At 33.5% G+C, this 23,919-nt stretch overlaps 4 non-coding genes across 4 annotated transcripts; all 4 read left to right on the top strand.

Annotated features, from left to right (window-relative positions):
* The first annotated feature begins 1,838 nt into the window (after positions 1-1,838).
* On the top strand, positions 1,839-2,035 carry LOC148786939 (U2 spliceosomal RNA). Its single transcript, XR_016067657.1, has one exon. It is a non-coding gene; the product is annotated as a U2 spliceosomal RNA (small nuclear RNA).
* A 270-nt stretch (positions 2,036-2,305) lies between these two features.
* Positions 2,306-2,466, top strand: LOC148786938 (U1 spliceosomal RNA). The gene has a single exon (XR_016067608.1). It is a non-coding gene; the product is annotated as a U1 spliceosomal RNA (small nuclear RNA).
* An 8,895-nt stretch (positions 2,467-11,361) lies between these two features.
* TRNAE-CUC (transfer RNA glutamic acid (anticodon CUC)) lies at positions 11,362-11,434 on the top strand. The gene has a single exon. It is a non-coding gene; the product is annotated as a tRNA-Glu (tRNA).
* Positions 11,435-17,200: 5,766 nt separating this feature from the next.
* On the top strand, positions 17,201-17,273 carry TRNAE-CUC (transfer RNA glutamic acid (anticodon CUC)). Its single transcript has one exon. It is a non-coding gene; the product is annotated as a tRNA-Glu (tRNA).
* Positions 17,274-23,919: the final 6,646 nt, after the last annotated feature.

Raw genomic sequence — 23,919 nt, 5'->3', positions numbered from 1 at the left:
TTTTTAAATATTTATTTTACTAGTTACTTATAATTTATTTTTAGCTATGTGAAAATTGCAACTTACTGATGGATTGCAGCGATACGTCCATGTTCAAAGTGTTCCGAATATTCGCTGGGAGGTTCCTACGGAAGCGATTTGTTAATGCTAGGGCACAGTTGGTCCAACCAATGTGGCTAGCCGATGAGATCTAGCTCCAGCTGCAGGATTACTGGACCAACCCAGAGTTTTATGAGGAGGCCGTCAAAAATAAAGCTAATCGGGCGGCAAACAAAGCTACAGTAGCTACAATCATCGTCGGTGATCAACATCAATCGGGATGAACAAACAAGAGTTGATAACTTTTTTTTTCTTTTTTCTTTTTAAATTTTTATGAATATTTAATTTACCGTTGATGAGACACTGATCGATTAGACTCTAAAGCAGGGGGAGTTGTTCCCAAAATGCTACAGAAGGGCGGTGGGAGCTGGAGTGGCCCACGGGGAGTGCAAGTGGTGGTAAGTTGTTTATAGAAACAATTTTTATTTTTAGTTTTAATTAATTTATATTTCTATCAATAATGAATTTTTTCGTTTTATAGGAAACCTTCCAGAAGATGCTGGAGGAGCAATAGGCCCAAGCAACGGCTGATGAGCAAGATCCTTCAGCCTTTTTTGAAGCTTCGCTGGGCATTATTGAGCAACAATTGCGGATGTCAACAGTGTGCAAACGGAAGAAGTAATGTATCCTCGGTGTGGGTTTAGAGGGACACAACTCATCTTCTGGACCATCATAGCCCAAAACGACCACTGTGGCCACCGCCACGCCCAAATCTCGATCAACGAGTCACGAAACTTGAGGAGATGTTCATGTATGTGATGAAAAGTCTTCCCATCCCTTTATTGCTCGATCGATCCAGACTCCGACAACAATGCACAAGAACCTGGGAACGCTACTGATGGGGGAGGACGATTTAAATTTTGATTAAGGATCTTGTCCCTCCGCCTCCGCTTCGCCACTGCCCTCTACTAGTCCATTTCCATCTCTAGCCTCCAATTGCCACACCCAGGTAGACCCAACATAATTATGAAATTTTTTTTGCAATTGCTACTTTTTTTTTTGAAAATTTTAAATTTTTTTCTCTAATTTTAGTGCATTTTTGGAGATTTTTGTGAAAATTTTCCGCAATTTTGGATAAATTTTGTTAAAAGTATATTACTTTTTCTGTAATTTTTAATATACTTTACAATGTTATAACATAACATAATTAATTAAATACTAGTTAATATAAATTTTAGTGAATTATAGTATAGTATATCTAAACAAAATATTATAACTTTGCAAAATAATTATATTATATTTTTAATTTTAATTTTCCGTTATAGATTCATCATGATCAGGGTCCACCTCCTCCTCTGGGACATGGTTGAGGTTGTAGCCCGCCTATTCCACATCCCACGGTTGATGCTTCCGATGATTTGGAATCATTGATGCGACCAACCTACCATTGGAGCCTGCTCAGGTGCCTCAGACCCTGCTTGTGGATCCAACCACATCAAGTACATTTGCTGCAGAAGCCAACACATTATAGGCTATCCTGCGCCCCTGAAACTTACCAGCATCACTACCACCATCGTCTACCTATAGATATATCTGCCTCACCGGAACGATAAGGTCACAAATTTCCTACAAATCATTTTCATTTAATTTCTTTTCTTAACTATTTGCCATTGTACTTAATGAGGTATATTTATAGTCAGCTCAAAAATCTGATTATGATCTCCCACATCAGAAATGAACAGAGCATACAAAAAGGTTGTGGGTGCTACAAAAGATTAGACTCCAACACTGAGTTTATCATACCTTTCTCGGCCTTTTGGCTAAGATCAAGTGTAGTATCTGTTCTTATCAGTTTAATATCTGATACATGGACCATCGGTCCACATGATATTAAATTAATTTTTTTAGGGGGAGAGCCCATCACGGTAGCTTGCTGCTGGGGCTCTCAAGCGTCGCTTTGGCGTTGCACTATTGCTTTTGGCCTGGCGCACCTCACCAATTCTAGTCTACATGTATTCACTAAATATAAACAAAGAGTGTCATCATCATTCTCTAACAGAAACCTAGAGCAGCATCATCATCATTGTCAAACAGAAACGTAGAGCAACCTCATCATCGTCATCATCAATGTGAGATCTAGCAGATCATATTTCATTAACAAACTGCAAATTTAAGTTTTTAATCCATATGCATCCCACATCGAATGAGCATTGTGTGACTAGTAGGAGAGGAGCGCATATTAGCCAAAGGAATCCCAACTTGAAACATACTTACCTGGACGGGGTCGATAGGCGATCAAGAAGGCCCATGGCCTAGGTTGGTGACTTCCATTGCACTTTGGAGGGGTGCTTGCCTAAGGTCTGCCTAAATGGTGGAGCCTACGTCATAATTTGTGGTAGCGGGGGCTTGCGTTCGCGCAGCCCCCACCCCAAATTATAGTATCAAACATCTGTTGTGCTCGATACAATTGTTCAAGTTTTTATTTGTATTTGATAGGAGAAATTATTTTAGTTTGATGGAAGTTGGAATTCCAGAATTTGTTGACCATATTATAACTATTTGAACAAGTTCCACTATGACTTGAAAACAAAGGTGAAGAACAAATTAACCATTGGGACATCCATTGTCCAGGCATAAATTAGCGGAAAAATCGGGCTACTCACTTTCCACCACTTTGAGCTGCACGTTCTTTGCAAGCGAAGCAGGCATGGTAGAAATGATGATCTTACGAGGAATGATAATAGCATCCAACGGTCTATTTTCAACCATCCTTGTCGTGCAAGTGGGGCTTTGATGAAGAGATGTCTCTACGGGTTCAAGACACCATTTCATAAGAGATTTTATGTGTTGTGCAAATATGATATAGTCATGCCCTATTACGAGTTAGAATATATGTTGTAGAGTGGAAACCTCCTCTTCTGATCGAACTTTTCATAATGCCCAAACCAACTATTAAAGAATATGGAGTACGAAACTCCTTAATAAATACATACCAATATTACAGATTACAAAGAATAATTATGAACAAAATAATTAAAGAATAGCACAGTAAAGTGGAATAGGCTCAGATTTGCCAGATCCAAATCAATAGTAAACGGAACACGGTCACAAGGCACCGTACCCTCAACTTACCGACCCACGGTTGCTCCACCTCCGACCAAACCTCACAAAAGTTCCGATCACGTAGACCCTCACAGATACTCGCTCACCGAGACTCCAAAGAACCAGCTCGAACACTTTAAGTTAAGAACAAAAGAGAGATGTTAGAGAATCGGGATAATCGAAACCGAAGGGTGAAACCACTTTTAAAGGGGTAGACTGTTGGTGCTTAAGGAAAGCAACAACGGCTTTTTCCTAAATCCATTGAGAGAGAGAGAGAGAGAGAGATACGTGAAAGTCTTTAAGCTTAGAGGGAATCCTAGATTGTCTTCTACTTCTATCTCTAGCTAATCGATAGTTTTCGAGAGTGTTTTCTGCATTCGTATTTTCAGGAATTCTAAGTTTTGTTATTCAAAATTCTCTATAACTTCTCCTCCCTGTTGGTTATCCTTAGTATTTTCCTCTACCTTGTTGAAGGTGGATTCTTTATGTTCTATTCCTGTTTTGGTAAGGCAAGGCATATCGTTTTTGTTGAAAGTGACATCTGTACTTATGAGAACTTTAAAACCTGGTTGACTACGTACCTATAGTCTATAACCTTTTACCCCTTCCAGATAACCAATAAAAATATATTTTAGAGATTTAGGTTCTAATTTGTCAGAATTTGATGAACAAAAGCAGAACACCCAAATACACGAAGAGAAGAGACATCAGGTTGTTTTCCAGACCAGACAGTTTCAGGGGATTTTTCAAATAATGGTAACAGAAGGTGATAAGTTTATTAAATGGGAAGCTGTCAAAACAGCTTCTCCCCAAAAAGTTTTTCATAAATCAGAACTAACCAATAGACACTTAACCTTTTCAAGCAAAGTCCGGTTCATGCATTCAGCAACACCGTTTTGTTTGGGGGTGTAGGGATTGGTCTTGTGTCATTTAATTTCGAATTTATCACATAAGTCAGAGAAACATTGATTACAAAATTCAAGATCATTGTCAGTTCGAAAAGATTTCAACTTTTTTCCCATTTGGTTTTCCACCAAAGATTTTCATTTTTCAATTTTTTTTGAAAACTTTAGATTTATGCTTTAATAAGAAAATGAAAACTTTTCCTGAAAAATTATCAACGATAAACAAAAAACATCAGTTTCCACCGTGGGTGGATTCTTTTGAGAGACCCCAAACATCAGCATGTACATAATCTAAAATGCAAGAATAGAGGGATTAGGTGAGGGTGAGACAGGAAAATGCACCCTATGTTGTTTATCCATCACGCAATCGTCACAGAATTTTAAATTTTCAATTTTGTTACTTAGAATGCCTTCCTTGTTCAATATTTCAAGCCCCTTTTAGCTTATGTGACCTAACCTTTTATGCCGTAGGGATGTTTTATTATATTCAGTCACAGATGCAGCAATTGAATCATAAGTAACAAAGCACAAATACAAATTTCCTTTTCGTTCTGCTTTGAAAACAATAAGTTATCCTTACATTATTTTCATTTGTCCCTTTTGCCATCTACCTTCTAGACCCTCTTCTTCAAGAACAGTACATGATTATGACTTAGGTCGGGAACGTACCTAACATTTCTTAAGATTAACTTATAACCTTCTTTAGAGTTTAGAGAAATGTCACCAAGACCTTTTATTTCACACTTCTTTTCATTTGCCATTGAAACAAAACCAGAATTTTCACTTCTAAAGTTAGAAAAAATTTCTTTAAACGAGTTCATATGAAAAGTGCAGCCGGAGTCAATTAACCATTCATATTCATTCACAAAATGAACTGAGTTAGCTTCAAATACCACAAAAACTTCACCAGAATTATCGTCAGAAACATTATTAACTTTTTCTTTATCTTCGTAGTGTCTTTCTCTATTTGCTCTTTTGGATTTTCTATAGTCTTTGATATAATGCTCTTTAATCCCACAGTTATAACAACGTCGTTCTCTTGTTTTATCATCTTTATATAAGTTCTCTCTAGTTCTAGACTTGCTTCTACTGTTGTATCTAGAGCCAGAGTTTCTAAATTTTGGTCTTTCCCTAACAAAATTAACCTCATATTGGTTTTGATTGGGTTTATTTATTTTTAAATTCGTTTCCTTACTTTTTAAACCATTTAGGACAGTTTCTAGGTCTACAATATCCCTACCGTATTTTATGGTTGGTTTAACATCACAATAAGTTTCAGGAATGACATTTAGTAAAACAATAGGAGAGTATTCATCTATGCTTTTATCACCTGTGAGTTTTATGTCTTGTATTAACTTGGTGAAATCATCTAGGTTTTTATCAATATTTTTAGATAAGTCAAGTTCAGATCTAAAAAATTTCTCTAACAGAAAGAGTTTACTTGGTAATGATGTTTCAATGTATAAATCTTCTAATTTTTTCCAAAGTTCTTTTGAATAATTTTGCTTTCTTACTTTCCTAAGGACAATGTCAGATAGGTTTAAAATAATACAAGATTAAGCGTATTCATCATTTTCTATCTTCTTTTCTTTTGAAACATTTTCAGTATACTTACCATCTATTGCTTTGAAAACCTTTTGTTGAAATAAAATTTCTTTCATTTTCTGTTGCCATATAGAAAAATCACTTTTTCCATCAAACGATTGAAAATTATATCCGGCCATTTAAAAGAAAATTAGAGTCTTAAACAAAAAAAAAAAAGGTGTTTAATACGAAGTTTCAAAGAAAATTTAAGAAAATAGCTTTTCAAAAAATTATTATCATAGATTTAGCAATTTCAGAAATTGACACGATAGTGGTTTACACAACAATAATTTCAGAAAACTTGTTTTAACAGTAGTTCCAAAAAGCAGTGGGATTTATCTTAACATGACTGATCACAATAATAGTTTCAGAGAGTTGTCTCAAAAACAGATCACACAGATCAGAAACAGGAGGCTTCAACAGATAATTACCAGAGAATGATCACAATAATATTTCAGAAAAATAGTTAGAATAGGCCACAAGAATAATTCAAGAAATAATAACCGCAATAATAATGTCAGAAAAATAAACACAATAATAAGAATTGAGGCCTTCCAGCCTAAGTCCCGACCAGATACCCGACGACCTCAAGGGTCCGACCAGGTGGGATATTAGGAGGATTTAACCACGGTAAACAGTGATAGAAATAGTAATCAATAGATCAACCAACAGATAGTAAAAAATTGCAGAAATCTTAAAAGGAGGGGTTTAGAAGATACCACCACCAAGGCGAGACGGGGATCAGAGACGAGGCTCTGATACCACTGTAGAGTGGAAACCTCCTCTTTTGATTGAGCTTTTCAGAATGCCGTAACCAACTATTACATAATATGAAATACGAAACTGCTTAGTAAATACAGACCAATATTACTGATCACAAAGAATAATTATAAACAAAATAATTAAAAAATAACACAGTAAAGTGGAATAGGGTCAGATTTTCGTGATCCAAATCAATAGTAAAGGGAACAAGGTCACAAAAAAAATACATTTGGTAAAGTTTTAGACTTATTGGATATACGGATGTCAAGATATCGTACTCGAAACATAAGAGTAATCATTGAAGACAGTGTATCGTTGAATCAGACCATGTGATTTTAAATCATACCGCCAGATATGATCTAATGGACACAGTCTTGTATATATTTAAATTTCGTATGAATCAGGTGCCCGAATTTTAAGATATCTTAATTATTGATTAAACTTTTTAATCTAATTATATATATAATAAAATAATAATTAGAATTGTTCAACCATCATCATCATCATCATCATCATTATTATTTTAAATCATTAGATTGAATCATAAAATTTTTACATAGATATAGTTTAAATTAATATATGTTCACAATCTGCAAAATTTATATATTTATAAATGTTAGTATAACATCGATGTAACTATCATCTTACATTGTTGAACAATATGGGTTAATCGGGCCATCAAAATTCAGATTAGACCATTAGATATGTAAAACTTATAAAAAAAATACATTTGATAAAGTTTTAGACTTATTGAACATACGGATGTCGAGATATCGTACTCGAAACATAAGAGTAATCATTCAAAATGGTGTATCGTTGAATTAGGTCATGTGATTTTAGATCATACTGTTGATATGATCTAATGAGCACAATTTTGTATATATTTAAATTTCGTACGAATCAGTTGCCCGAATTTTAAGATATCGTAATTATTGATTAAACTTTTTAATCTCATTATATATCTAATAAAAATAATAATTAGAATTGTTCAACCATCATCATCATCTTTATTATATTTTTGTTATTATTATTATTATGATTTTTAGATTAATTCATAAGAATTACTAAATTTTGACATAAATTTTATAAATAATAAAGAATCATAAGTGAATTACTTGTCAATTTAAAAAATATTAACGTAATACAAATATATATTAAAATATAACATAAAGTTCTATATCATATTAAATAATAATTTTAATTATAAAAAATATTATAATTTACTAAGTTATTGCCAATCGGTCACTTCACTCTCCAAAGGGTTGGCTCCACCAAGAAGCTTGAGGATCTGGCAACTCAGACAAGAAAAGGAGACGAGAGAGATCATGGACTTCGATCAAGGTAAAGAGCGCTTAAGCTCATGTACCGCACCACCACCGCTATCTGGAACAGGTTCTCATGGTGCGCCGATGCGTATCGAATCAGATTCGCAGCCCTCTATCACGGCGGTGTACACAGATTCTGTTAGGGTTCATCAATCTCCATCCATGGCTCATTGGCTCCTTCTATTCGGCTGATCGATGCACTTATCGGCTGAGGCTTTGCAGGATTTCCCACCAATTCCTTAGATCCCTAGTCTTAGAGCTAAAGGAAGTCCTATACTGATTAAATTTATTTTTGTATAAAGATTAAATATATAAATAAAAGTACCATAATTTATTATTATTCAAAATAAAATATATGGTATTGATTAATAATTATAATATACGGTCAATTTAGATTATAAAACTGATCAAATATTAAATATAAAATTAAATATATAAAAAAATTAAAAAATATATATATAAAAAAAATCACCAGCGTGAACAACTCGACTATTCGAGCTCGCGAGCCGGCTCGACTCATCTGCCACCCCTACATATAACTTAAGAAATAATCCACTTTTTTTTTAAGGGTGAGTAGCAATTTACCCTCCTATGATATTAAAAATGAGCATATTATTATTTTATGAAAAAAAATAGCAATTTATCTCCCTATACTTTTTAAAATAAAGTAATTTATCTCCTTATACAGGAAGGTAAATTGTTTCATTTTAAAAAATATAATGGGGTAAATTGTTGTATTTTAAAAAATATAGGGAGGTAAATCGCTATTTATTTTTCATAAGGGAGTAAATTTGCTCATATGCGATATCACAATGGGATTGCTTACAATTTTTTCTTTTTTTTTTTTTTAATAGCGTATATTATGTTCAAATTCATCATATAGAAAATAACTTTAAGGTTTTGCCAACCCAACAAAAAAAAAGAAAAAGAAAAAAGACACCAACCCTACAAGGAAGTTTTCACAATTTCAAAAAATGGAAGATATTTGTAAAAGGAGGAATGTACAGTTCCTTATTTACGGCTTTTTAAATTGTAGTGGAGCTTTACAATCTATACTATATATAATTAAAAAGGAGAGAATTGGTGTTAATTATTTTAATTTTTTAATTTTAATATTTAATTTAATTTATTAATTTATTTATTAATTTTTCACCCGGCCATCTAATTTTTCACTCGATCCTCCATTATAATTAAATAGTTATTATTTTTTTCAAAAAAAAATCATCATTTTTTATAAATTTCTATACTTTATTATTTTACAATTACTTTATTAAATAATAAAATTTTATAAATATTTTATTTTAAATGATATTTATAAAAATTATATAAATATAAAGTGTGCCACAAATTAGTAATTTTAATAAATATATACTATTATAAAAAAACAAAACAAAAAACAAAAAACTGATTGATCGTACTAATTTTTTATTGTCTACTTTACTCTTTCATTTATTTTATTCTTTCAAATAAATGCCAATAATAGTAACTTTTAATATTTTTTAATTATTTAATAATTTTTTTTCTCTCACCCCACTACTCCATTTTCTCTCTCACGTTCTCCATATGTTTTGCTCTCACAAACTTTCAATTATAATGAACCTTATTACAATTAATTTTTTCTCTTTCACATTCTATATTTTTTTTTTCATATAAGCTTTCGTATTTTTAATAAACCCACAGTTATAATTTTTTTTTTTATTACTTTACTCTAAATTTCTTTTTTCCAACACATTCTTTTTTTTCCTCACCTCACTACGTTTTATTTCTTTTTATAATTTTTTTTGTCTTTATTTCACACTATAATATGCTCGTGAGAATCACGTGCTACAACAATTAATTTTAATAAATAAACAGAGGTGTACGCAAACGCCGAAAGATATCACGGGATATATAGAGGCCCCGCATTTCATGCATGTGCAATGTCTGAACTTCCTTTATCATCCCCGAAACCTAACTGACATTAATACAAAGGGAAATTATGTTAGGGATCTTTTTCAATATGGTCATATTTGTTGCAATTTTCTGGCATTGCATTTTATAAGTTGAAAATTTTCTTAATTTTAGTCCACATGACACATTTTTGTCCAATAGTTAACGGAGTCGTTTTTTTTTTTTTTTCGGAAAAACGTAGATTTCATAGAAGTGAATAAAGATATAATACAACAGTGCTCAAGTGCTAGCTTCTCCCGCGACAGGCCAAAGGATACACCATAATCTATAAAATGCATTAGTACTAACAGAACTCGGCAAGTTAATATTAATAATACGTAATCTGACATCCTCAATAATGACATTAGTGACTATAGTCGTAGATCTCTCAATGTTTTCGAATCGTCTCAAGTTGCACTCCCTCCAAATGTGGTAAAGTTAATGGAGTCGTTAGCAGGGTTTTAGGGGGATTCTGACGATTCCGTTAAATTACCGGATGAGAAGTGCGCTTGAGACTAAAATTGAGAAAATTTTCAATTTATGTGATACAATATGATAAAAATCATAAGAAACGGGACTAAATTGAAAAGGACCCTAACATACGACCAAGAATATAATTTTTTTTTTTTTAAATAAAAATGGGTACAAGATACTGTGGGTATGCAGCTGTATAAGTATTGGGTTGTCTCTCTTTCACTTATGTCTAATTTCTTTCTAAAATATCTTCCAACAGAGAAGTCTGTGTGAAGCAGACAATAATGTCCATAGAAGCTTTGGCTATGGCTGGTGTTAACTGCATGGAAATTAGCATCAGTCTTGAGAAACTGGAGCTAGGGTTCTTCTACGACCCGCCTTCGTATCTGACTGTAGCTGAAGAAAATATCGATCAGAACAGGAGTTGCAGAGTTGAAGATGACGATGCTGATCATCATTCTGTGCTGCAAAATGAAGAGAAGATCAAAGTGAAGATTATGGAATGGGCAAAAGCAGTTGCTTCAGTGAAGGCCGCTTGAACTCCGACGATAATTGCGTGAATCTAATTGCATTGCAGTTGTGTTTTATGTGAAGATGAATGCTTGATTAATATTTCAGGAAGGGTTCAAATGCTTGATCAAAGTTTCATATCATAAGCAATTACACATCCAAATTTATCAAAGTTGTGTATGATGTTTGTTCATATAAATAAGAGAAAAATGCAAGCAACCCTGTTGTGATATTATATACAATAAGGTAAAAAATGTTGCATTTTAAAAAATACAAAGAATTAAATTGCTAATTTATTTGTATAAGGGGATAATTTACTCATTTACAGTATTATAAAGGGATAAATTACATTAAATTATATATATATATATAATCTACTCAGTCTAAAATTTTTCTGTTAATTCTTCTCTCAAACAGTTATTTGAAGTATTCATTTTGGTTTTGTGTTTAAATTTATTTTTTATTGACTTCATGGACGAAAAAGTCTCGAACATTGATGGGATTTGTGCATATGGTCTAAGGGCATCAACTTCATCGACTAAGTTAGATTTTATTGGCATTAATTACTTAAAATCATTGGTGCTTTATAATCCTAATAATAATATTTAAATTATGCTGCACTGTAATGATTTGAATCAAGTTTTTATAAAGATTTAAGTGAAATAGTTCTACTCCGACATTAATTGAGTTAATTTAATAAGAGTTTGGGTATTATATTATGTGTCACCAAATCCGTTGTAGTCTAGATGGTTAGGATACTCGGCTCTCACCCGAGAGACCCGGGTTCGATTCCCGGCAACGGAAGCTTATTTTTTATATATTTTTTAATTGTTTATTTTTATTTAATTTTCCTTGTTCAGTTGAGCTTAATTGATTTTTTTATTTAATTTGAGAAATGAGCAACAAAAATTCTTGTGAAAAATAAAATAGCAAATTATCCCCTATATTTTGAAAAAAAAAAAAAAGCAAATCACCCCATATCTAAATTATAGATAGGGGGTAATTTGCTTCATTTTTTGAAACACGGTGATGTAATTTGTTAATTTTTTTTCATAGGAGGGTATTTGCTCATTTCATATATCATAGGGGATTAAATTGCATTTAACCCGAAAATGAAGTAAGATTGAACTCGCTACTTTTTCTTTCTTCTGGGCATTTTTTTTTAATGAATCTCACGCCCAATACGATTGTTTCTTAACAACTATATTGAGCGAAGTTTCTATTTTTAACAGAAATTTTTTTGTTGATTTTTTATTTTTTTGGGTTGCACATTTAAGCTATGATTGAAGCAAGGAATACTGCAACTGAGTTTAATCGAATTGAAAAGTGAAACAGTGGTTAAATGATGAAAATTGCAAACCCGAATTATGGTGGAATAGCTGCGACTTAAAATGTTTTTTCATGGGAGTTGAAGAAGATAAACTGTGAACATGGAAGGAAAGTTCACAAAGCGTACACCAAAATTTATGTCTATTTAATATAACTTAAAATGGAGGGTAAATAAGTAAAAGGGATAATGACATTCCTCTTTCCTGAGATTTGGTGTAATTACAGGTAGATTCCCTATAGTTTGAGAAATTATATTTAGCACCTCTAAAATTTGCTTTCGTCTAATAAATAACTCCCTCCATTAGTCAAAATTCACTCAATTGTTGATATTAACAAAAGGAATTAGAAAAAAAAATCTATATTTACCTCTGATTGATTTAGTACTGACTTATTTGCAAGTCAAATAATTTTTTTTTGTTACCAAATTACTCCTATACCTCTTCACGCGTTAATGCATGTGAGGAGGTATATTTTCACCGTTATAAGGATAGTTCAGTTCAAAAAAGTATTTGATCTGCAATAAGTTAGCATCAAGCAATCAATATAAATATCAATTTTCATTCAATTTTTTTATTAATATTAGCAAATTCAGTAAACTTTGACTAATATAGGGACTTATTTGTTTTACGAAAGCAAACATCAGGAATGTTATATGTAATTTTTCAAACCACACGGAGTCTACGTGTAATTACCTCAAAACTCAGGGGAGGGAAATGTAATTATCCCTAAGTAAAATGTATCTTATCATATCTATACTAATAAGAAAGGCTACCCACACTCACAAATGGCAATAAGTGATACCGTTGTACTAATTTTCTATAGACCCAAAAATGTCCTTTAATTGATAAGATAACTAACTTATTCAACTCTCAAAATTTTAAATTAATTGATAAATTTATTCTCTTTTCTTTTCTTTCTTTTTTATGTAATATTAGTTTATATATTTTAATCTTATTTATAATATATTTTAAAGTGTGAAATACTATTTATTATATACATGCAGGAACAGCGTACCACAATAACTAGTATTTAATAAAGAGTGAATTACAATGGCCTCCCCTGAGATTTGACATAATTATGAATACCCACTCGTTGTTTGAAAAATTACAAAAAATACCCCTAGGAAATTGTCAACTTTACCTTTACTGTATTTTTTTAAAAAAAAATAAAAAACTTAGAAAAATCAAACGGGGTGGATGGAAAAATTTAGAAATTATAAAAAAATTATCAACTTAGTTCATAAAAAAATTAATTTTTTTTAAAAAATAAATAAAATTATAATTTTTAATCCATAAGAGAAATTCGATCATTTCACCATAAAAAATGTATGAAAACCTATAAAATTAGACTAATTGTTATACGCTATTAAAATAAAAAAGTTATTGGTAATTTTTCAAACAACAAGAGGGTATTTATAATTATCCCAAACCTCGGAGGTCGTAATTTACCCTTTAATAAAATGAAGTAAACATGGGGTTTGGTTTAATCTCAACTACACAATCAATACAAGTGAACAACTCACAATTAATCCCTAATTTTTTTATCACCTATTCAGGCCTCGTTTATTTTATTGGATAGGATAAATGAGTGATAGAATAACTCAAAATTAAATATAAAATAAGATAAACCAGGATAAATTATATGTTGTTTAACTCTATTTAATAAAAATATTAGGATAAATATCGTGGTACGTTTGCAATGTGGCATAAGGTTAACTAAAACCACGAAATATCCTTTTATACATATTATATATATATATATATATATATAGAAAGAGAGATGGGACAATTGAGTGAAAAATTGGTCTTTTTTTATCTATCGGGGTGGCGGAATAAATTGTGGGATAATGCATCCAATCTCATGAAGTCTGATGAGGAATTAATTATTCAAAGACAAAAAGGGGTATTATTGCTGAAGAATCGCGCACAGACCTACGGGTTGGGTCGCTGGGACTCACCCCGTAGGTCAACCCAATTGTTGAAATAACTGCGCGCCGTACGGTTGGAGACAAGGAGCCTAAGATCGTGACATGTGGCTATATCTACAGTTTTCAATATTGACCCTATTAATACCGCAGATCCGACTGAATGGAGGTAAAGGGCATTTATTGCATTGATTAATTAGCTTCAGGTCGCATATTTCTATCTCGACCACCAATTAACTTGGGCGTTGTAGGGTTTTCGTCGGGAACGAACCCGACTAGCCTAATTTGCTTGTTTTATCCTCAGGCCCCATTATAGATCTGGGGAGGTGACATGATCAGATCGAATTCGTTGATCAAAGTTGCACATTCGAGTCGAATCAAAGTCGGATGAATTATCCCATCAAATTAATATTTTGTTATGTGCTCAAATTTTATCACTGAGTTCATATAAAAAAAAGTAAACATTGAACTAGGAGGGATTAGGCAAGTTATCCAACCGAATCCATCAATATGAAAACGGCCTTAGTGATAAATTATTGTATCACTCGAATAATTCATACTACAAAGTAAACGCCTCCTAATTAGATATTTTATCATTAGAAGCTTCTGTATATCAACGTCTGAAAATGATATGTATATGAATATATTAATTTAACTTGTCACGAGAACAACGTGGCATTTTAACGTGATTTGAATTTTTATTTGAATTTCATGAAAATAAAAGATACCTTTTCAATTCATTGAATGAACTCTTACAATGATTGTGCAGTTGTGGTACGTGTTCACATGCTGTCGACTTTTCATAGGCTACATTTGAATTTCTGAATTTTGAATTTAAAATAACAAAATCTTTAAATTATTTGATATTTTAAATTGAAACAAAAAATGCAAAGTTAGTCCTATAATTTAAAAGGGTGGCATTTTTTATCATGCACGAATTAATTTTTTCAATTTAGTCATATAATTTTGAAAATTTGGCAACTTTTATCGTTTGGTCGGAAATTCGCAGGGGCACAAAAGTGCAAGAAAATTCGTTGTAAAATGTAGATTGAATTTTTACATCAACAAATTTGTCGCAAAATCCATTGCAAAATTGGCATGGAATCAGTGAGAGAATCTGCCATTGCGAATTCCTTTTTTGCCAGAATTTTGCAATAAATTTTGCGATGACAGTCTATTGCAGCAAATTTGTAATGAATTTGGGACAAATATGAGTTGAGCTCAGGACAGATCAACTAGGAAAATGCGTGCTTGTTGGAAACTCGGTGCTAAAATTGTTGCAATTTGCGACACTAGACACGACACACCTTGATTTAGCAACAGAGTCTAGTTCCATTACAATGATGAAATCGTTTCGCAAATCGTCACAAAATTTTTTTACCAATTTAACAACTACTTTTGTCGCAAAATCCGTCTCAATTTTGACGATGATAATCCAGGTATCATTTTTTTCTGTCGCACATTTGTCTTTAAATCTGTTGCCCAAACATTTTAGGCAATAGAGCTTTCTCTATTAATTAAGCATCGAAATATATTTATTTTTATAGCTTATATTGAATTTGCGACCTAGATTTTAATCAGTATATCCAATGTAAAGTGAAGCAGGCGGTTCTTCATTAACCAGATAATTATTTAATTTATGTATTTATATATTCTATTATAGGTGCCCTAAATACACATATTTTATATTTCGATCTAAATAATTAAACACTTTAATTAATTTCTTTAGATTGCAATACATATTGTATCTCACTCACTTAAATTGTGTTACATTTAAATATGCTATTTATGCTAATTATTGCGAAAATATGTGTACCTTTATCTCGATATTAATAAAATATGTAAGTCAGTGTACCGTATATTATATTGTATTTAAATTATATTTTTATATGCATGCATTTAGGTAACAATATTAAGATAATTCAAAAAGCGAATTTATGAGAAAAACCTACCCGAGAATGTCGGAAATAAACTAGAATTTGAGGATGGTGTTTATGATTTGATAAATTAATTAGGCTAAAGATTAGAATGCATATATGGGCATGGATAAGATTAGATTCCGGTGCAATAAGTGCAAGAATCTTAAGTTCGAAACAATTGTTAAGGTTACATATGACCTAACCAGAAAGGATTTTGTGGACCATTATTACTACAAAGTCTTAGCTCCCCAGTGCATCGTCGAAGACAGATTATCAAAGAGGTGGTACCATTTGGATCGTGTAGTGTGAATGACTCGGCATTCATACTATCTAAAGGAATGTAAACGGTTTTTTGGGGTCGATATGCAATATTAGTCCGGCATCCATATATGTATATAGATCTTTCTTCTGTGATATAATAATGGTCGACAAAAGAAAAATGAATTCTTTTCTATACTACAAATGATCATAACTTAATACTATTTATTATATTCTAACAAAGAAAATGTGAAAATTTTTAATTTGGACCACAGTAAATTGACGTTTTACATAATTTCAGCTCTAATCAAAATATTTGCTATAATTTTTAGGTATAATTAATATTTTTGACATTATTTACAGAAAAAATGGCTAATAACCAGTTATAATTAATCAATATTTCTTATGATTTGCCCCCCCCCCCCCCCCCCCCCCTTTTACTGTGGTAAGTGTCCATAATGAAAAAAGTCAAATTTCTTCAAGTGGGTGGAGTCCATTTAATTGAGAGAGATATTCTAGGACATGCTTCATACGTCATTTAAGTATTAGGACAGACTCGATTTCTCGGATTGGGCTGATAATTTACTTGTTCATCACTACCCTTGCCAAACCCCATGCAGGGGCATGTCGATTTACGAACTTTGTAAAAAAATATTTTTAATGCTCTAATTTTGTAATTAAAAGACGTTACTTATATTTTTTTTTTCTCTACGAGTAAAAAAATATTGAATTTTCAAAATAAAAAATCAATTTTTTAAATTTATTTATTTAGGACTGACTCTCATGTAAAGGGCATGTTTATGTACGCTGCTTGAAAATTATATTTTTATGGCTCAGATTTAATAAAGTATGACTTTATTCATTTGTTTCTCCAAAGAGGAGCAAACAGCAGCTGAAATTTTAATATAAAATAATATTTTTATACTACTTGTTTAGCACAACTTCTTGTTAGTGGAATTGTTGTTAAAAATTATATTTTTAAGATTCTAATTTTTTAATTATTAACGTTACCCCATCTCTAAATTACAGAATAAAAATTTTAATTTTTCCTATTACCTTAAGTTCTTTTGATTAGTCGGATTCTAAAAAGAATTATATAGAAAACAGAGATTTAAGTTTTACGTCGCCAAGTTAAACAAATCCGTTGTAGTCTAGATGGTTAGGATACTCGGCTCTCACCCGAGAGACCCGGGTTCGAGTCCCGGCAACGGAATACTCTATTTTTATGTTTATCGGCAACTCTTATCCTTTTTTATATTTTAATTAATTTCATGTTAATTGGAGTTTATGGCTTCAATTGTTAGTCAGCTGAAATGAGAGCAGTGCTTCTTGCAGTCGAGAAATGGAGAATGTAAAAAATTGAAGAAAGAAAGAAAGAAAATCTCATCTTCAGCTGCTGAACACTTGGAACCTGAAGCTCAGACAAGGGAACTGAGTGTGGAAGCGACTAACAGTATCCAAGGGCCACTGAGGTAAACTAGATGAACTGAAATTTGCCAAGCCCCAAATTTGACGGGAAAAAGGGCAAGAAATCAACGCATGGGAAACATCCCCTCGGTCATCCTAACAGAATAGGCAAGCAGCAGAAAGAGTCGGAATCCGTCTAGCCAAATTCAAATTGGTAGGATGGTCATTCAAGCAAGCTTTGCAAATGAACTCTTTAACCTTATTTGGGAGTTTGGCCTGCCATAAACTCCGCCACCAACCCTGTTCAGTGTCCAGCAAACCACTCCAACAGGATCGATTCTCAAGCTCACAGGCCAGATGATAAGCACTACTAACGTTAAAAAGCCCAGTGCTCGAAAAGTGCCAAACCATGATATCGTCACAACCAAACCTGTTGAGAGGAATGCTAAGAATAAGAGTGGAATCAACGGGCAAAAATAGCTCACTAACCCTCTCGATATTCCAATCCCCATAGGAAGGATCAATCAACTCTGCCACATATATCTCGCGAGGAGCAGCTGAGGGTTGGTGATCGGGTGAAAAGTGAGCAGGCGAGGTAGCCAGGGGTAAGACCAAATGCGGATGCTAGTGCCATACCCTACTCTCCAACGAAAGCCGGCCCAAAAAAGCTCTTGGGCCGACATAAGACTTCTCCAAGTGAAAGACGGATGGTGGCCTAAAGTGGCAGAAAAGATGTCGTTGTTGGGGAAATACTGCGCTTTGAGCACACAAGAGAGAATCCTCTCCGCACAACACATAATAAGCCATAACTGCTTAACCAACATAGCCTGATTGAATAGATGAAGGTGTCGAAATCCCAAACCACTTTTCAGCTTGCTCTCGCACATGCATTGATAAGAAACCCAATGAATCTTAGAAGATCCCCGATTATTCCACCAGAACCTGACAATCATACCTTGAATCTAGGAAAGTAGAGTGATTGGGAGCCGGAAACACCTCATCCCCTTGGAGGAGTCCCAGTTCAGGAATCTTCCTCGATTATTCCACAAGAACCTGACACTCATACCTTGAATCTAGGAAAGTAGAGTGATTGGGAGCCGGAAACACCTCATCCCTTGGCGCAGTCCCAGTTCAGGAATCAAGTGACCAAATTGACTAGCACCAAGCAGAAAGGAGAACGAGACAAACGTAACACAAAGCATAACAAGACGAATGAAAGGGGAAGAAAATCCATGTTTGGACATAATCTGTTCCAAGAAGGTCCACTCAACCTTATCATAAGCTTTGCTAACGTCGAGCTTGAGCGCCATGAAGCTCTGCTTACCCGTAGTTTTGGTATTCAAGTAATGGTTAAGCTCAAAAGCCAGAAAAATATTATCAGTAATTAAGCGGCCTAGGACAAAAGCAAATTGGGCAGGGGAGATAATTCTATCAAGCAAAACCTTAAGTCTATTAGCAATGGTCTTAGAAGCTAGCTTATAAACCACATTACATAAGCTTATCGGCCGGAACTGGGAAAGGAATTCCGAATTTTTGCATTTTGGAATAAGAACAATATTAGTCTCATTAAGCTTAGAAGGCACAGAGTGTGAATTTAAAAGAGTAAGCACACAAGTGACAATATCCTGTTTAACAATATGTCAAAATTTCTGAAAACAGATGGGTGATATACCGTCAGGGTCCGGCGATTTAAAGGAGGCCATTTGGTATAGGGCCCGTGTCACTCTGGCCTCTGTATATGGCTGCACAAGGTCCTCTCGCATCCCATCATCCACTACACGGCATAGGTGCTCCGTCCCCCTGGCTATGTCATCATCCCTAGGGTGATTAGAAGCAAAGACCGACTGGAAGTAGTAGATAATGTAGCCATTGGATGTCATCATTCTCAATGATGCACGGCCCCTCAGAATCCTTAAGCTTTCTGATCAAGTTACTTTGGAATCTATGACTAGCCTTTTGGTGAAAAAATCCTGTGTTCCGGTCTCCCTCCTTCAACCATATCGCTTTACTTCTCTGATGCTAAGAAGTTTCCTCAAAGGCGGTTGTTTCTTCCACCTCCTTTCTAATGGAAGTCACTTCTTGCTGCTGTTCTAGAGTCATGATCCATTCAAAAGCAAAGCCAACCGTTTCTCAAGTGTCTTAAGTCTACACCTATCCCGATGAAAAACCCAAGAACTCTAAGTAGACAGACTACTTTGACAGTGTGCAATATGAGCTGAGATACCTCTATTTGAACGGAACGTAGTTGCAGTCCTCCAGCCCCTACGCACTACCTCTTCACACTGGGGGGAGTTGAACCTAACCAGCTTCAAACTGCCAAGGCTTAGACCTTTGGGGCACATTGGTTGGGTTCTCTCGTAACTGAATAAGAAGTACTTTGTGGTCTGAACAACTTTTCAGGAGATGTGACATGAAGGCGTCCGGGAACAATTGCAACCAACCAATACTCGCATAAGCACACTCAAGACGCTCCTGCATGGTATCCGGGAATGTATGCCGATTATTCCACGTGAAGGGATCTCCTCTATACCCAATATCCGAGAGATCACATGCTGTAAGAACCATTCTAAAGTTTCGCATTTACCACTGAGGTCGTGGTGGTCTACCCTCCTTTTTCGACTACCGAAGAATTTCTTGTGTCTTGCAAGTACCTCCTTTCTCATATTTTTCTGCACACATTCAGTTCCTAACAGTTTTTGTACACATGATATCGATTTATGGTATGAATAAACTTTATTTCAATAAGTATATCTCATGGTTAACTTTTTACAAATATTTGTTAGTTATATTATGAAATTATTAAATACTGTATAATAGAAAAACTCTGGGTGTCATTATACTCCCATTAATAAGTATTATAATTGTTTATTGATCCACAATAAGTAAACTTGCATGATTGTAAAATATATTTTCATTAACTAATTCCAAATTCACTGCACTTCTCATCATCACTTCTCTCAATTAATCTTTGTACAAACATCCATAAAAGTCTGTCCTGAATCAAACATTAATGTCCATAGAAGCTTTGGCTGTGGCTGGTGTTAACTACACGGAAATTAGCATCACTCTTGAGAAACTGGAGCTAGGGTTCTTCTACGACCCGCCTTCGTATCTGACTGTAGCTCAAGAAAATGTTGATCAGAACATGAGTTGCAAAGTTAAAGATGATGATGCTTTTCATGATTCTGTGTTCCAATATATGTCCCACAACTGTCAAATTGCAATATACATCCCACGACTTACATTGTTTGTGATTTTGGTCTCATTATTTTACCCCCCACCACATTTTGTCCCAAAACTGTCAAAAAATTGCAATTTACGTCCCACTCACATTTTCATTATATTCTTGACGGAGGAGCACTGCAAAGCACGTGTTCTGGAATCTGCTCATCCATACCTTGATTTCCTAGTATTCCTCCTCTTTTCAGCTGAGAAGAGGGTCCTTCTCCGCTGGCTTGAGAACTGCGGAGGGTTGAGTTGATAATCTCCATGATGAATTGAGGAAGCTACACACAGAAGAACGGATTCAGAGCAGCAAATCCATCTGCTTGGTCAAGAGCTGGAGCCGAGACTGGAGTATTAACTCCTGGTGTCGAATCTGGACCAGGGATGGTGGCATCTCCCAAAGTCGGGTCTGTAGACGAGACAGTAGGTCCAGATGCAACAGGGAGGGAAAAGTCTCCCTCGTAAGATCCATAGTCACCTCCATTCTTGGAATTCGCCATTTCTCACGCCAAAACTCAAGTGTTTCCCACAGGTGGCGCCAATGATACTTACTAGAAATTTGGCCATACCACTAGGGTCGAAAAATCTTTAAGAAAATTTTAAGATTATCAGAGAACTAGTCCTGCAAAATAGAGGTTAGCACTCTGATGCTTGAATCAGTAATGATTTAAGAAGAAATAAAAAGAAAAAGTTGAAATAAAGTGAGAATAATGGTGAGATTTGAGATATCTATCTCCAGTGTTCTTTGAAATGTATGTATCTCCAGAAAGTTTATGGCCATAATAGTCGATCAAATAGGAAATGGACTTCCTATGTTGATTGAAGGAGTGGCATAAATTAGAGTTGTACATAATTGTATAGTCCGGGACAGGAACCGGGGCAAAATCGTATTTTGATACCATTAAAAAGGGTCAATTTTATTTTTGGTACCACAAATTTTGCAAGTTCGGGTTTTAGTAACATTAAATCAAAAAATAAGCATTTTTTGTACCAACTTAACAGTAAACGGCACATGGGCCTTAACGGCCGTCAACCCTATAATTTTGACGGGAAAAGTCATGTGAATCTGAGAAAAAGGAGGAAAATTTGGTCTTCCAACATTCCATAGTGTTTTGGTACCATTAAACCTAAAAATAAGCCTTTTTGGTCTCATAAAGTCATGTGAGGCGCAAAATAAGTAATACAACACATTCCAAAATAAAATATAGAATCCATAAATATGAAGCAAAATATATTGGTTATAAATACACGATTTGAGTTAATTGAAACCTGGTTTGATAAAATTTGACAAAACTCACTTGACAAAATATATGCATTGCAATGCACAACTTTTCGCTAATTTAAAGCTGCCAAAAGACTTCAACTTACATATTTAGTATATGGCTTTGAAAAATATTAAATAAAGTGATAAAGGTATTGATTGACATATATAAAAATATATCAGATAAAATTTAGTTGAACAAATAGGTGTAAAGCTTCACAAAATCGAGATGAAAAATAACTACAATACAGACTCACATTTTACTTGGATGGATTTTTAAAATTCGGCCATCCATAGAAAAATCTTATAAATTTTATATGTTACTCAAAACTCGTTAGTTAATATAGAAAATAATAAATCGTTATAAAACTATTTAAAATTGTTAAATAAAGTTTTAGAAAGAGTACGGTTCTGCAGAGAAGGGCCCTACCGTATAGCATAATTCAAAGAGCTTTATAAATTTACTTAAATTTTCAAAAATTCTGAAAATTAACAAGTATTATATGTATCATGTAATAAAACTTTATAAAAAATTTTATAACAAAAAGACATCTAGAAATAGGTTAAATACTTGTATAGATTGAAGTCTTTTGGCAGGTTTCAATTAGCGAAAAATTATGCATTGCAATGCATATATTTTGTCAAGTGGATTTTGTCAAATTTTTGTCAAACCTGGTTTCAATTAGCTCAAATCGTGTATATATGACCAATAAATTTTGCTTTATGTTTATGCATTCTATCTTTTATTTTGGAATGTGTTGTATTACTTAATTTGCGCCTCACATGATTTTATGGGACCAAAAAGGCTTATTTTTAAATTAATGGTACCAAAACACTATCGAATGTTGAAAGACCAATTTTTCCTCCTTTTTCTCAGACTCACTTGACTTTTCCAGCCAAAATTGTGGAGTTGACGACCGTTAAGGCCCACATGGGCTCTACCGTTAAGTTGGTACAAAAGATACTTATTTTTTTGTTTAATGATAACAAAATTCGAACTTGTAAAATTTGTGGTACCAAAAACAAAACTGACCTTTTTTGGCGGTACCAAAACACGATTTTGCCCCAGGAACCGATATCTAATTTTATGCCTTAGACTAAGACTAGGAGATGGCAGGTGAAAGGACCATACCTATATGTACTCGAGAGTCTGCTATCTTCACAGCTTGTTCTCTAGTGCTACTGTTGCTAGACGTCCACCCATTATAGCGAGTATACTCTGGATTAAATGTTAATCTGAAGTAACTAATTAAACATAATTTAATTAATCTAGTGCAAATTACTTGTAAATTAAATTGTACATTAACATAAATCCAAAAGTGAACCTATATAGTCACACAAAAATCACTATGAATATAATAGAATTAATTCTATAGAGTTAGATTGTGTGATCATTTAATGGAGAGTTCATATGACGGGAAGCCCAGATTTTAATTAATGTGATTAATTAAATTTTGGGTCTTTTCTAAATAAATTAATACGATTGATTTAATTAGATTAAATTTAATTAATTAATATAATTAATTAATTGGGTTAGACTTAATTTATTAAATATGATTAAATCAAATTGGATTGAGCCTTTAAAATTAATATGATTAATTAATAAATGGCCTGATTTAATAATAAATTTAAATAGCAACCCAACCGATCTTCACCTAACCGTACCCCAAATTGGACTTGGTATAGGGTCTCATGGTACTATACTCCACACATACACATACACATACACATACTTGCATTAAGTTTTGTTTGTTGTGTATATCTCTAATTATTGCTCAAATCTCACAAGTCGTATTAACTATTCCACTTTTCGGGATGAATTTTGGACGCAGTGTCGTCCCTTTTTGCATTTTGGACGGATTTGGGATGAAAAAATATCCGCCTCAAACAGACTCCTCTAAAAGATTTTTAGACTAAACTCCTAACGACTTTGGGACTATATTAAACAGGTTTTTCGAAAAACTGT

This window comes from Sesamum indicum, linkage group LG9 (assembly GCF_026168435.1).
Source record: "Sesamum indicum cultivar Baizhima isolate 11 linkage group LG9, ASM2616843v1, whole genome shotgun sequence".
In the NCBI taxonomy this organism is placed as follows: Eukaryota; Viridiplantae; Streptophyta; class Magnoliopsida; order Lamiales; family Pedaliaceae; genus Sesamum; species Sesamum indicum.
The sequence above is the reverse complement of the archived record's forward strand: the minus strand, read 5'-3'. Positions and strand labels throughout refer to the sequence as shown.